The 15,989-nt window shown below is 34.4% G+C and overlaps 1 long non-coding RNA gene across 1 annotated transcript in view; it reads right to left on the bottom strand.

Moving 5' to 3' along the window:
- Positions 1-318: 318 nt before the first annotated feature.
- LOC134683432 (uncharacterized) overlaps positions 319-15,989 on the bottom strand; it is a 32,792-nt gene continuing 17,121 nt past the window's right edge. The window contains exons 2-4 of the long non-coding RNA XR_010101023.1: positions 1,560-1,725; positions 857-880; positions 319-409 (exon numbers count right to left, since the gene is read on the bottom strand). This is a non-coding gene — a long non-coding RNA (uncharacterized LOC134683432). The remainder of the gene's footprint in view (positions 410-856; positions 881-1,559; positions 1,726-15,989) is intronic.

The raw sequence follows: 15,989 nt of genomic DNA, 5'->3' as shown, positions 1-15,989 counted from the left end.
AAAATCCTAATGAATGTGAGTGATCAACATTTACGTTACTTCGGACATATCATAATTCCATTTTTTTATTATTAAAATTATATGTTGTTATGATTTTGTAATAAAATAAAATTTCACATTTTTGTTGCTAAACTTTTTTGGCTCAGTATATGATGGACAACGAATCACTCAGAACAAACAAGGGTGATTTATATATGATGGACAACGAATCACTCAGAACAAACAACAATGAACAAGGGTGATTTATATATATCATTGACCTTGTTTGTACTGTTATAAGTAAATACCTGTATGTTTCAAATATTTTAACTTCACTTACACCAAGACTTGTATTTTCCAAATTAGCTCCATTCTGTAAAGATGATTCCACATCTTTAATATTTCCCTCCTCAGCAGCTGTACAAAGTCTCTGTAAGTAAAACAAAGCTTAAGCATTTCTCTCCTGCACATAATAATGTATGATACATGTAATAATTCAAATTTAAGTAAGTATATTGGTAATTATAGTGACATGTGTGTAACAATGAACATATTTTAATTTACAAATTAACAAACTACTTTTTATAGTTTTAGTTAATCTACTTATGATGTTCACATTTACAGTTTACTTTTCAAATGCAGTGACAACAACTGACCTGAAGCCAGTTCAAGAATAAAAAAAAACTTTGGATGCTGTATAATGTATCAGGTTTGCTGCTTTCAATTGTATCCAGTAACATTCGTATAACTCTTGTCATCTTGATTTTCTTCTATTTTCCCTCTATGAATACAATGAACTTCAGACATGTACCTTTCTGTACAGTTTATAGACACAAATAGGTCACTTGACCATTGAACTTTAAAAAAAAAATCTTACCTTATCCCAATCTTCCATTATATCCTGCAAAAAAGAACACATTTTAAATATATATATTTAGTTTAAATTATTTGACTAATATTTAACCCTTGATTTAGGCCATACTTTTCCTCCACTGTGTAAAAGTTAATGTATTCATCATCTGCGAAGAAGTAAAGGGTTGACAAGGCATACAGACATACGTTCACTAAAGACAGTTGATTTTATTATCTCCCCTTTACCATGTTAGACCACCACAAAGGTACATGGACATACAAATAGTGAACACAGTATATTGAAGAAAGTGTTACATATTTTTTTTTCATATTTTTTTTTATATAAATAAGGCCATTAGTTTTCTCGTTTGAATTGTTTTATATTGTCTTATCAGGGCCTTTATAGCTGACTATGCAGTATGTGCTTTGCTTATTGTTGAAGGCCGTACAGTGACCTATAGTTGTTAATGTCTGTGTCATTTTGGTCTCTTGTTGACAGTTGTCTCATTGGCAATCATACCACATTTTCTTTTTTATAACTTGATTATCTCCCCTTTCACATGATAAACCACTGGAAATAATGTCTGTCTAGCTGTTGCATTGAAATGTTTTTATCTATTTGCTCTTGCCATCAACGCTAATAAGATATTATTTATTACTTATAAAAAGACTTGATTTAGTGAATGTCCAAAAAGAGACACACCTATACATCAGAACTATATATATACCGAGTATGATTAAGTACCCAAAGTCCCAAACAGAAGTCTGTTGGTTCTAGTTCTGAAACTGCCAACAACTACAAATTATCCTTCATATAACTCCAATTGCAACTTCAGCTTATTTCAAAGGGTGTCATCCAGGCGTTAATACCAGCTGCCACAGGTCAATAATAATCTGCAAATAAACATAAAAATTTAATTCATGTTAAAAAATAGATATCGTCATATGATGCTGGATAAGCCAATCAAATGAAATCAGTTTTTGTATTACGTTTTCGTATCTTACTCCTAGCAGCGTGATAAAGATATATCTCTTAGATAGATAACAGGCCACAACTATTAGAGAATCATTTTTTTTTATTTTTCTTCTGTTCCTATGTTGAACAATTGGTTGAAAAAATGATAATGCTATATTGCACTTATTACGCGGCAAATTAAATTCTTATAAACAATAATCAGCACTGTTGATGTATGGGAATTGTAATAAGGTACTTAAGGAACATATCCTGCATAATGACGATTACAGTCGCTTCATGAACTTTAATAGAACTAGAATACAGGCGATCCCCTCTATCTGGTAAATGACATCACAAAGGCACAAAACGAACTTTAATAGAACTAGAATACAGGCGATCCCCTTTATCTGGTAAATGACATCACACAGGGACAAAACGAACTTTAATAGAACTAGAATACAGGCGATCCCCTTTATCTGGTAAATGACATCACAAAGCCACAAAACGAACTTTAATAGAACTAGAATACAGGCGATCCCCTTTATCTGGTAAATGACATCACACAGGCACAAAACGAACTAGAATAGAACTAGAATACAGGCGATCTCCTTTATCTGGTAAATGACATCACACAGGGACAAAACGAACTTTAATAGAACTAGAATACAGGCAATCCCCTCTATCTGGTAAATGACATCACACAGGAACAAAACGAACTTTATAAGAACTAGAATACATGCGATCCCCTCTATCTGGTAAATGACATCACACAGGCACAAAACGAACTTTAATAGAACTAGAATACAGGCGATCCCCTCTATCTAGTAAATGACATCACACAGGAACTAAATGAACTTTAATAGAACTAGAATACAGGCGATCCCCTCTATCTGGTAAATGACATCACACAGGAACAAAACAAACTTTAATAGAACTAGAATACAGGCGATCCCCTCCATCTGGTAAATGACATCACACAGGAACAAAACGAACTTTAATAGAACTAGAATACAGGCGATCCCCTCTATCTGGTAAATGACATCACACAGGAACAAAATGAACTTTAATAGAACTAGAATACAGGCGATCCCCTTTATCTGGTAAATGACATCACACAGGAACAAAACGAACTTTAATAGAACTAGAATACAGGTGATCCCCTCTATCTTGTAAATGACATCACACAGGAACAAAACGAACTTTAATAGAACTAGAATACAAGCGATCCCCTCTATCTGGTAAATGACATCACACAGGGACAAAACGAACTTTAATAGAACTAGAATACAGGCGATCCCCTCTATCATGTAAATGACATCACACAGGAACAAAACGAACTTTAATAGAACTAGAATACAAGCGATCCCCTTTATCTGGTAAATGACATCACACAGGAACAAAACGAACTTTAATAGAACTAGAATACAGGCGATCCCCTTTATCTGGTAAATGACATCACACAGGCACAAAACGAACTTTAATAGAACTAGATTACAGGCAATCCCCTTTATCTGGTAAATGACATCATACAGGAACAAAATGAACTTTAATAGAACTAGAATACAAGCGATCCCCTTTATCTGGTAAATGACATCACACAGGGACAAAACGAACTTTAATAGAACTAGAATACAGGCAATCCCCTTTATCTGGTAAATGACATCACACAGGCACAAAACGAACTTTAATAGAACTAGATTACAGGCAATCCCCTTTATCTGGTAAATGACATCATACAGGAACAAAATGAACTTTAATAGAGCTAGAATACAGGCGATCCCCTTTATCTGGTAAATGACATCACACAGGAAAAAAACGAACATTAACAGAACTAGAATACAGGCGATCCCCTCTATCTGGTAAATGACATCACACAGGAACAAAACGAACTTTAACAGAACTAGAATACAGGCGATCACCTTTATCTGGTAAATGACATCACACAGGCACAAAACAACTTTAATAGAACTAGAATACAGGCGATCCCCTTTATCTGCTAAATGACATCACACAGGAACAAAACGAACTTTAATAGAAATAGAATACAGGCAATCCCCTTTATCTGGTAAATGACATCACACAGGGTCAAAACGAACTGTAATAGATCTAGAATACAGGCGATCCCCTTTATCTGGTAAATGACATCACACAGGAACAAAACGAACTTTAATATAACTAGAATACAGGTAATCCCATTTATCTGGTAAATGACATCACACAGGCACAAAACGAACTTTAATAGAACTAGAATACAGGCGATCCCCTTTATCTGGTAAATGACATCAAACAGGCACAAAACGAACTTTAATAGAACTAGATTACAGGCAATCCCCTTTATCTGGTAAATGACATCATACAGGAACAAAATGAACTTTAATAGAACTAGAATACAGGCGATCCCCTTTATCTGGTAAATGACATCACACAGGCAAAAAACGAACTTTATAAGAACTAGAATACAGGCAATCCCCTTTATCTGGTAAATGACATCACACAGGAAAAAAACGAACATTAACAGAACTAGAATACAGGCGATCCCCTCTATCTGGTAAATGACATCACACAGGAACAAAACGAACTTTAACAGAACTAGAATACAGGCGATCACCTTTATCTGGTAAATGACATCACACAGGCACAAAACAACTTTAATAGAACTAGAATACAGGCGATCCCCTTTATCTGCTAAATGACATCACACAGGAACAAAACGAACTTTAATAGAAATAGAATACAGGCAATCCCCTTTATCTGGTAAATGACATCACACAGGGTCAAAACGAACTGTAATAGATCTAGAATACAGGCGATCCCCTTTATCTGGTAAATGACATCACACAGGAACAAAACGAACTTTAATATAACTAGAATACAGGTAATCCCATTTATCTGGTAAATGACATCACACAGGCACAAAACGAACTTTAATAGAACTAGAATACAGGCGATCCCCTTTATCTGGTAAATGACATCAAACAGGCACAAAACGAACTTTAATAGAACTAGATTACAGGCAATCCCCTTTATCTGGTAAATGACATCATACAGGAACAAAATGAACTTTAATAGAACTAGAATACAGGCGATCCCCTTTATCTGGTAAATGACATCACACAGGCAAAAAACGAACTTTATAAGAACTAGAATACAGGCAATCCCCTTTATCTGGTAAATGACATCACACAGGAACAAAATGAACTTTAATAGAACTAGAATACAGGCAATCCCCTTTATCTGGTAAATGACATCACACAGGGTCAAAACGAACATTAACAGAACTAGAATACAGGCGATCCCCTCTATCTGGTAAATGACATCACACAGGAACAAAACGATCTTTAACAGAACTAGAATACAGGCGATCACCTTTATCTGGTGAATGACATCACACAGGCACAAAACAACTTTAATAGAACTAGAATACAGGCGATCCCCTTTATCTGGTAAATGACATCACACAGGGTAAAAACGAACTTTAATAGAAATAGAATACAGGCCATCCCCTTTATCTGGTAAATGACATCACACAGGGTAAAAACGAACTGTAATAGATCTAGAATACAGGCGATCCCCTTTATCTGGTAAATGACATCACACAGGAACAAAACGAACTTTAATATAACTAGAATACAGGTAATCCCCTTTATCTGGTAAATGACATCACACAGGCACAAAACGAACTTTAATAGAACTAGAATACAAGCGATCCCCTTTATCTGGTAAATGACATCACACAGGCACAAAACGAACTTTAATAGAACTAGAATACAAGCGATCCCCTTTATCTGGTAAATGACATCACACAGGCACAAAACGAACTTTAATAGAACTAGAATACAGGCGATCCCCTTTATCTGGTAAATGACATCACACAGGCACAAAACGAACTTTAATAGAACTAGAATACAGGCGATCCCCTCTATCTGGTAAATGACATCACGCAGGAACAAAACGAACTTTAATATAACTAGATTACAGGCGATCCCCTTGATCTGGTAAATGACATCACACAGGGACAAAACGAACTTTAATAGAACTAGAATACAGGCGATCCCCTTTATCTGGTAAATGACATCACACAGGAACAAAACGAACTTTAATATAACTAGAATACAGGCAATCCCCTTTATCTGGTAAATGACATCACACAGGCACAAAACGAACTTTAATAGAACTAGAATACAGGCAATCCCCTTTATCTGGTAAATGACATCACACAGGGACAAAACGAACTTTAATATAACTAGAATACAGGCGATCCCCTGTATCTGGTAAATGACATCACACAGGAACAAAACAAACTTTAATAGAACTAGAATACAGGCGATCCCCTCTATCTAGTAAATGACATCACACAGGAACAAAACGAACTTTAATAGAACTAGAATACAAGCGATCCCCTTTATCTGGTGAATGACATCACACAGGAAAAAAACGAACTTTAACAGAACTAGAATACAGGCGATCCCCTTTATCTGGTAAATGACATCACACAGGCACATACGAACTTTAATAGAACTAGAATACAGGCGATCCCCTCTATCTGGTAAATGACATCACACAGGCACAAAACGAACTTTAATAGAACTAGAATACAGGCGATCCCCTTTATCTGGTAAATGACATTACACAGGCACAAAACGAACTTTAATAGAACTAGAATACAGGCGATCCCCTCTATCTGGTAAATGACATCACACAGGAACAAAACGAACTTTAATAGAACTAGATTACAGGCGATCCCCTTGATCTGGTAAATGACATCACACAGGGACAAAACGAACTTTAATAGAACTAGAATACAGGCGATCCCCTGTATCTGGTAAATGACATCACACAGGAACAAAACGAACTTTAATATAACTAGAATACAGGCAATCCCCTTTATCTGGTAAATGACATCACACAGGCACAAAACGAACTTTAATAGAACTAGAATACAGGCAATCCCCTTTATCTGGTAAATGACATCACACAGGGACAAAACGAACTTTAATATAACTAGAATACAGGCGATCCCCTGTATCTGGTAAATGACATCACACAGGAACAAAACAAACTTTAATAGAACTAGAATACAGGCGATCCCCTCTATCTAGTAAATGACATCACACAGGAACAAAACGAACTTTAATAGAACTAGAATACAAGCGATCCCCTTTATCTGGTGAATGACATCACACAGGAAAAAAACGAACTTTAACAGAACTAGAATACAGGCGATCCCCATTATCTGGTAAATGACATCACACAGGCACATACGAACTTTAATAGAACTAGAATACAGGCAATCCCCTTTATCTGGTAAATGACATCACACAGGAACAAAACGAACTTTAATAGAACTAGAATACAAGCGATCCCCTTTATCTGGTAAATGACATCACACAGGCACAAAACGAACTTTAATAGAACTAGAATACAGGCGATCCCCTTTATCTGGTAAATGACATCACACAGGCACAAAACGAACTTTAATAGAACTAGAATACAGGCGATCCCCTCTATCTGGTAAATGACATCACACAGGAACAAAACGAACTTTAATAGAACTAGATTACAGGCGATCCCCTTGATCTGGTAAATGACATCACACAGGGACAAAACGAACTTTAATAGAACTAGAATACAGGCGATCCCCTTTATCTGGTAAATGACATCACACAGGAACAAAACGAACTTTAATATAACTAGAATTCAGGCAACCCCTTTATCTGGTAAATGACATCACACAGGCACAAAACGAACTTTAATAGAACTAGAATACAGGCAATCCCCTTTATCTGGTAAATGACATCACACAGGGACAAAACGAACTTTAATATAACTAGAATACAGGCGATCCCCTGTATCTGGTAAATGACATCACACAGGAACAAAACAAACTTTAATAGAACTAGAATACAGGCGATCCCCTCTATCTAGTAAATGACATCACACAGGAACAAAACGAACTTTAATAGAACTAGAATACAAGCGATCCCCTTTATCTGGTGAATGACATCACACAGGAAAAAACGAACTTTAACAGAACTAGAATACAGGCGATCCCCTTTATCTGGTAAATGACATCACACAGGCACATACAAACTTTAATAGAACTAGAATACAGGCAATCCCCTTTATCTGGTAAATGACATCACACAGGAACAAAACGAACTTTAATAGAACTAGAATACAAGCGATCCCCTTTATCTGGTAAATGACATCACACAGGAAAAAAACGAACTTTAACAGAACTAGAATACAGGCGATCCCCTTTATCTGGTAAATGACATCACACAGGAACAAAAAGAACTTTAATAGAACTAGAATACAAGCGATCCCCTTTATCTGGTAAATGACATCACACAGGAACAAAACGAACTTTAATAGAACTAGACTACAAGCGATCCCCTTTATCTGGTAAATGACATCACACAGGAAAAAAACGAACTTTAACAGAACTAGAATACAGGCGATCCCCTTTATCTGGTAAATGACATCACACAGGCACATACGAACTTTAATAGAACTAGAATACAGGCAATCCCCTTTATCTGGTAAATGACATCACACAGGAACAAAACGAACTTTAATAGAACTAGAATACAAGCTAGTCCTATAATATAAGACTCTGGAGGTTCATATCATTTACATTCAACGTTTTTTATCGGATATTTTTTTTTTACTATCAATGTTGAACCCCAGAGTCTTATAACAAGTATCCATTTTCTCGTAGTGGATTCCCAACGATTTTTTGTGGGAATTTTGAACGACAATTTGACAATGTTTACGGAAGTTTTAAGTTTACTTATGTCACTATCCTTTCAAGTGAACATCTCAAATAATAAATAAAATGTCTTACCTTATCATATGTTGGATTTATATCCTTTTTTTTAACCACTTTTCAAACTGTCCCCCCTTATTTCAAATTGTCAAGCGGATCAAGTACGAGAAGTTCCGCAGGTCTTTCCGAATGTTAATCAGTTGTACATATTCCAGAATATTCATTGGAAAACGAATTTTGTTTTGACTTTAAGATGATTATGAATGTTGAATTTTTATTTCGTCATCAATAGAAAAGGAAGCTTACCATCAAATCTTTCCAAACCCTTAAGAGGCGTCCATTTAGTATTCATAAAAAGGTAAAGGATGGTTGTATAAATGAATGCTTTGTCCCGATGATAACAGGAATTACACGGTGATAATTTCTACAAAGAGTTATTGAAGGAAAAAAAACCTGTGTAATGAAAATAATGGTCAAAGCTGGAAATGGTGACTATTATTACATACACGAATAAGGCAGTCGGCTTTCTCGATTTACTTACTTTACAGATTTTTTTTCATGTTGGAGATTTGCATTGACAGCGGTTTTTTTCCTCTCGCGGAAGGCCATGTGGTATAAACTGCTTACATCAATTTCATTTTAAACTCTTGTTAATGTAACATTATTTTGTCTCATCGGCTTCTATACCACATCTCCTTGCAATTTTGATTAGGGCTAATTGCATAATGCTTGTAGAGTAAAGCTTTGGTCGACTTGCTACCTAAGCTTTGTAAAAAGATTCACATATTAATTCAATATATATGTATATCTAGTTATACATTTAATAAAATTGAGAATGGAAATGGGGAATGTGTCAAAGAGACAACAACCCGACCAAATAAAAAAAACCAACAGGTCTTCAATGTAGCGAGAAATTCCCGCACCCGGAGGCGTCCTTCAGCTGGCCCCTAAACAAATATATACTAGTTCAGTGATAATGAACGCCATACTAATTTCCAAATTGTACACAAGAAACTAAAATTAAAATAATACAAGATAGCTCACCGGTAATAAGCAGTCTGGGGTCAAATGTAAATAAATAAACTGTAAAATGTGATTCTATAAGTAGTGTGTAACATGTTAAAAAGTGATTCAAATGATATGAATATTACACAAATTACGCAAACCAATAATTTTATAAATTTGAATTTATGCATTACAATATCTTTCATGTTTCTTGTGCTGTTAATCTGGCGGCCACTTTTCCCTTTCTTTTTCTTATTTATAATTTTAAACGACTTCATGTACTATTTCCAAAAAAACTTATTTTCTTCTTGTCATATTCAAACAATAATAATACTTTAAGCCCTTCAATGAGACATCACACAACAAAACAAAGGTAAAATTGCGAGATCAACATACATGGATGAAAAGTCTCAAATGTCCAAAATCAGTGTTGTCCTATTATATTGGCAATAAGCTGACAGATGCGCTAGGGATGGATTCAGTTTTATTTTATCATGATAGCTTTACTTTGTCGCTTAAAGCCACCGGCAATATATAAGCGATATCATAAACTGCACTAGCACTTGTATCAGATGTTAAATTGTAAATGCGTTGACCGTAGACAACTTCATAGAAGATAAATCAGATACAAAGAAAGACGAAGGATGCGATTTTCAGCACTGTCGGTGTCCTTCTTGTAAATGTTGTTCAGAGTGTTTAAAAAACTGTACTTGTCGAGAAAGGAGCAAATGTAGTGGACGAGTTTCTAAAAACACCCAGAGATTTAAATTGCATTCTTTCTCAATCTAATTAAAATATTGATCTCTGATTACGTTATACTACATAGATTGATTCTTTCTAGAACTTTCTTCTCTAACAACTTGCTATTATTCTTTGTAACAACTCGATTTTTGCAATACAAATATTGCCTCGCCAGCTGTTATTTATTTCTATTGATATATACAAGAAAACGTTTGGTGAATGAGAATTGGCTCGCTCACCCCCGTTGTTGGAACTCGTATTTTGAAAGATATTTATCTACTCATCCGCCCTCACAACTAGAAATTAACTTCTACTGATGCTTAACAACTTGGACAAGAGAACTTTTGGTGAATGATAATTGGCTCGCTCACTGTTGTATGAACTCGTATTTTAAAGGATCATCGCCTCCCCCGCTCTCACGACTCGCAATTGATTTATGTTCATTCTTAACAGCTTGGACAAGATAACTGGCTTGCTCACTCCGTTGTATAAACTTATATTTTGAAGGACATGTATGGCCCGCTCTCACAAATTGAAATTAATATCTTGTGATGCTTAACAACTTACTAAAGAACATTTGGTGAATGTGAATAGCTCACCTCTGTTTTATGAAGCCGTACTTGGAAAATCCTGTATTGCCACGCTCGCTCTCACATTGGTGCACTTTCATGGAACATTGCAACTTCATACCGTTAGCAGCTAGCAGATTTCATGAACATTTGAACTCGTATTTTGAAAGAAATTCATCGCATCGCCCGTTCTATTGACTAGAGAACATTTATTTTGTGAATTTGGCTCGCACGCCTCCGTTACATGAACTCATATTTTCAAAGACATTCATAACCTCGCCGCTCTCACAACTCGCCCATAATTTCTGTTGGTGCTCAATAAACAACTTGGAGTAGAGAACTTTTTGTGAAAGACGACTGGTTTGTCCCCCGCCCCCGTTATGTGATTCAGTGAACTCGCGAATTTGCATTTGAAAGTCGGCAAAATTGGACAGTTATTGGGTACGAACTGACTCGCTTAATGAATAAGTTAGAACTATAATTAATGTTTAAACATATTTTTTTACTAATCTGTTAAAAATAGAACCGTGCCATATTTTTTTATTCTTAATGTATGTTTTTTTTGCCGATTGTTCTCTATTCTGTTAACCCCATTCGTAATCTCCCAGCACTTTTTATGGTTATCTCAATAATTGCACGACACCATTACAATTGGTCGTGTTTTCGTACGTTGTTCTATACTGGTTCTAAATATTATCGTCAAATTCGTTTCGTTCACGAAATCCTTAAAATAAAGAATCGGCACATATATTTGAAATAAAATGGCGTGAAAAAAATTGTTTGTCAACTCAGGATAAAAGTGATGGATTAGGAACATTATTTTTAACAATTAATACGGTAAGAAGTTACTTTCATTCATATTTAGGTTGTTCCTAATCATTTTATTTGTTTTGGCAGTGAATTATTAATTTAAATTTTTGCTACGAGAAAAAATGACAAATTTTATAAGACTCTGGGGTACAACATTGATAGTAAAAAAAAAATATCCGATAAAAAACGTTGAATGTAAATGATATGAACCTCCAGAGTCTTATATTATAGGACTAAGGCACAAAACGAACTTTAATAGAACTAGAATACAGGCGATCACCTTTATCTGGTAAATGACATCACACAGGAACAAAACTAACTTTAATAGAACTAGAATACAGGCAATCCCCTTTATCTGGTAAATGACATCACACAGGAAACAAAAGGCTCTCAAGAGCCTGAATCGCTCACCTGATTTTTTTTTGTTTAATCTCTCATCAATGATTATTTTGGCTTTTCAATTTATTTCAATGTTCTTTAAATCGTCCTATTCTCTTCAAAAGCCAAAAAAAAAATCATTTTCTCCTATGTTCTATTTTAGCCATAGGAGCTATGTTTCTTGACATACAAGGAAATGAAATATAAAATTTATACTAGATACTCTGAAATTACATTTTCCCGCGTTTCAAAGATTAGCGGGAAACATTTGTATTAACGATGCGTATGAATTTTCTAATTTAGTCACGTGAAAATTTTCATGTGCGGGAAAATATTTCGAAAGCATTCACTTTCTACCCAACAGTCGTAGTGTCAAGTTTATTTTTACATATTTCAGATATGTAACAATTTAGTTTAATTCATGTTTCTGATCATGGTTAGTGTTTTTTGTAACGAATAATTGTAACTCAAATTTTGTATATACTGTCCAAGTATACCTCTGGAGACGGTCTTCCGAGCACAGGGTTTGGATGCAGGTTTCCAACTTTTTTCCACTACATATTTGGTATTTAATGTAGTTTGACCCGAGATAACTCGTTTTGGTTGGTTTTTTCCTGGCCGGCGGGATCGTTGATGAAAGAGCCTTTACTATTATTTGGTATTTAACTAAATATACCTCATGTATGTCATATATCAGAATCCAGTAATCATCTATAATTGTATTGATTTATTTATGTATTTATGCTTATGAATTGTATTTTCAACTAATTAAAATCCGGTGTCCTTCAAGCTGTCTGGGTTATCGGCAATATGAATATATTGTTTTGTTTTATTATAGCCTATGTATTCAAGGGGAAAAAGGTTAAGGTAATACTTACATTTTCCCGCGTTTCAAAGAATAGCGGGAAACATTTGTATTAACGATGCGTATGAATTTTCTAATTTAGTCACGTGAAAATTTCTAGCTGTCTGGGTTATCGGCAATATGAATATATTGTTTTGTTTTATTATAGCCTATGTATTTAAGGGGAAAAAGGTTAAGGTAATACCTCTGAAACTCATTTAGCCTAAGTTTGGCTGAAATTGATACAGCAGTTTCAAAGGAGAAGATTTTTTATAGTAAGTCAACATGATGAACAAATTGTGAAAAAAGTCTTTAAAGGGCAATAACCCCTTAAGAGGTCAATTGACAATTTTGGTCAAATTGACTTATTTGTAGATCTTACTTTGCTGATCATTTTTGCTGTTTACAGTTTATCTTTATCTATAATAATATTCAAGATAATGACCAAAAACTGCAAAATTTCCTTAAAATTACCAATTAAGTGGCAGCAACCCAACAATGGTTTGTTTGATTCATCTGAAAATTTCAGGGCTGATAGATCTTGACCTAATGAACATTTTAATTCCGTCAGATTAGCTCTAAATGCTTTCGTTTTTGAGATATAAGCCAAAAACTGCATTTGACCCCTATGTTCTATTTTATGTGGACAAGTTCATTTATATACATATTATCTATTTGATATTATTCCCAATTTTGTACTTAGATTATATCTATTATATCTATTTTACCCTATATTGTAATGATCTTACTATATTGAACATATTTTGTATTATATGGTTCAATGAATCCAAAATACTCTATTTGGGCTCTTTGATATTTACTCACCACTGGCTATTGGACAAACTACCTTACTTAATAGTTGTTTTATCTGGTTCTATCTAGTTAAACAGTTCACCTTTTGACTATATATATTGTACTTTTTTACTATATTGTCAATGCAGAATAAGAAACACCAGAAACAACATTAAGAGCCGTAGCCAGCATTACAAGGTATTTACATTTAAGGGTTTTTCAAATTAGTTTATGGTTAAATGTTTTTGACTTAAATATTTTATTTAGTTTCATTTACTTTGCTAATTGTATTTCAAACTTTATATATTCTTTTTACCTGTAATTAACTTTCAATGTTATATAGTGTTTTATATAGTAGTATGGTCAACTTACTTTAGTGAACAGTTTTCATTAGCATTGATTAACAAATTGTTTACATTCAGAGTGGTCATTTAACTGTGTTTTGCATTAATATTTATTTGCAATTGTGTTATTAAACATAATATACATTATTTGCTACAACATGATATATTCATATGCATTTATATGTAAAGTTGTATTTATTTGTCATTATCTGTATATTTCAGATCTGTCGTTGCCTTCGATTCTATTATATATTATATTTATTAAAATATATGAACGTTCTGCATAATTTATCTGAGCCTTATTCCACCTGGTCACAAATGGCGTCGTCGACAAACCAGAAGGCAATGACTGCTGGCATTCCATCTGACGGCTGAGAGGTGTATCCACGGAGGAAGCCGAACATTTTACGAAGCTGATGTGTGTGTCATCGGGCTATCCACGGAGATGAACAAACTTTGACGGAGTTTCTACCAGACCGGAAATCCACGGAAGGAGCCGACCAGTGACGGAGATGATTTGTGGTATTGGAATATATACGGACTTAACCGAACATTGTCGGAGTTTACGATTGAAGACGAACATTGACGGAGATGTATAACAGTGCCGAAACCGTTTACCAATGAAGTAACTGTTTTCTGTATTTGGAATATATGTGATATTGTGATACATGGTGACATATGATGAAATATGTTTATTATTTTTTCAATCTGGATTATGTGTTTTATTCATTTTGGATTATGTGTATTATTCATACTGGATTATATTTATGCATTGATTCATTTTTTGTGAATATAGAGTGGAGTTATATATTGTGTATTTTTGCAATTTTTGTATATATTTTTGTGGTAATTTTCAATAGTTTTGAAAGTTCATAATGGCAAGTAATCCTACTTGTAAGTCTTTACAAAAGCAAGTGACTGAGTTACAGAATAGAATTAAAGAACTATCTTGGAAACCTAGTGTTGAAAATGAAGTGAAAAAGACACCATCGAACGAAAAGAATGTTGTATATGTGCAGAAAGACAGAAAAGTTCCAAAGTTTACTGGATATAATTTTCAAGTTGAAGATTGGATTGAAGATGTAAATACTGTCTTACATGCACGTGAGATGTCCCGTCAAGAACGAGCGGATTTTATATATTTACAACTTGAAGGTTCTGCTAAAGATGAAGTGAAATACCGTTCTCATCTAGTTCGACAAAGTCCAGATCAAATTTTAGAAATTTTACAAGATGCATTTGGTGTAAAGGATAACATTACTAAACTACAGAAGAATTTTTTAGATCGTGTGCAAAAGCCAAATGAATCACTCAGGGAATATTCGTATGTGTTAATGGATTTAATGAGTAAGATTACAAATAAAGATTCTACTTGGATGCCTAATAAAGAGAAAACATTGTGCGACCAATTTTCACAAAATGTACAAGACAGTTTCTTAAGAAAACATCTGAAACAAATAGTTCGTGCACAATCTCATATACCATTTTTGGATTTACGTGAAGAAGCTATTATGTGGTCTGAGGAGGAAGAATATAAAGATAAAAGATACAACACAAAGATGAAAAGCGAAACAACCGATACTGTACCGGAAGAACCAACAGCTGATGTTTGCGCTAGTAAGGATAAAACTGACAGTAGTAGTGAACAATCTGATAAATTCAACCAATTATTGGGTATTGTACAGAAACAAAGTGAACAGATTGAAACATTAACAAAGATCGTTAATACAAAGCAACAGTCGACTAATTATAACAGTAGATACAATAGGTTTGAGTCACAACGACGCACTTTGTTATGTTTTGGATGTAATGAGCCAGGTCACAAGATTGCAGATTGTCCAGTTGTTAATTCCAAGAAGTCGGGAAACGGGTAGAGTCTACTGTGAAGAGTCCCATTGTAGATGATAACCATATGGACTCAATTCAAGCTGATCGTTTAGTGGGTAAATGT

This window comes from Mytilus trossulus, chromosome 9 (assembly GCF_036588685.1).
Source record: "Mytilus trossulus isolate FHL-02 chromosome 9, PNRI_Mtr1.1.1.hap1, whole genome shotgun sequence".
NCBI lineage: Eukaryota > Metazoa > Mollusca > Bivalvia > Mytilida > Mytilidae > Mytilus > Mytilus trossulus.
Note: the sequence above shows the minus strand (reverse complement) of the source record. Positions and strands in the feature narration are given on the sequence as shown.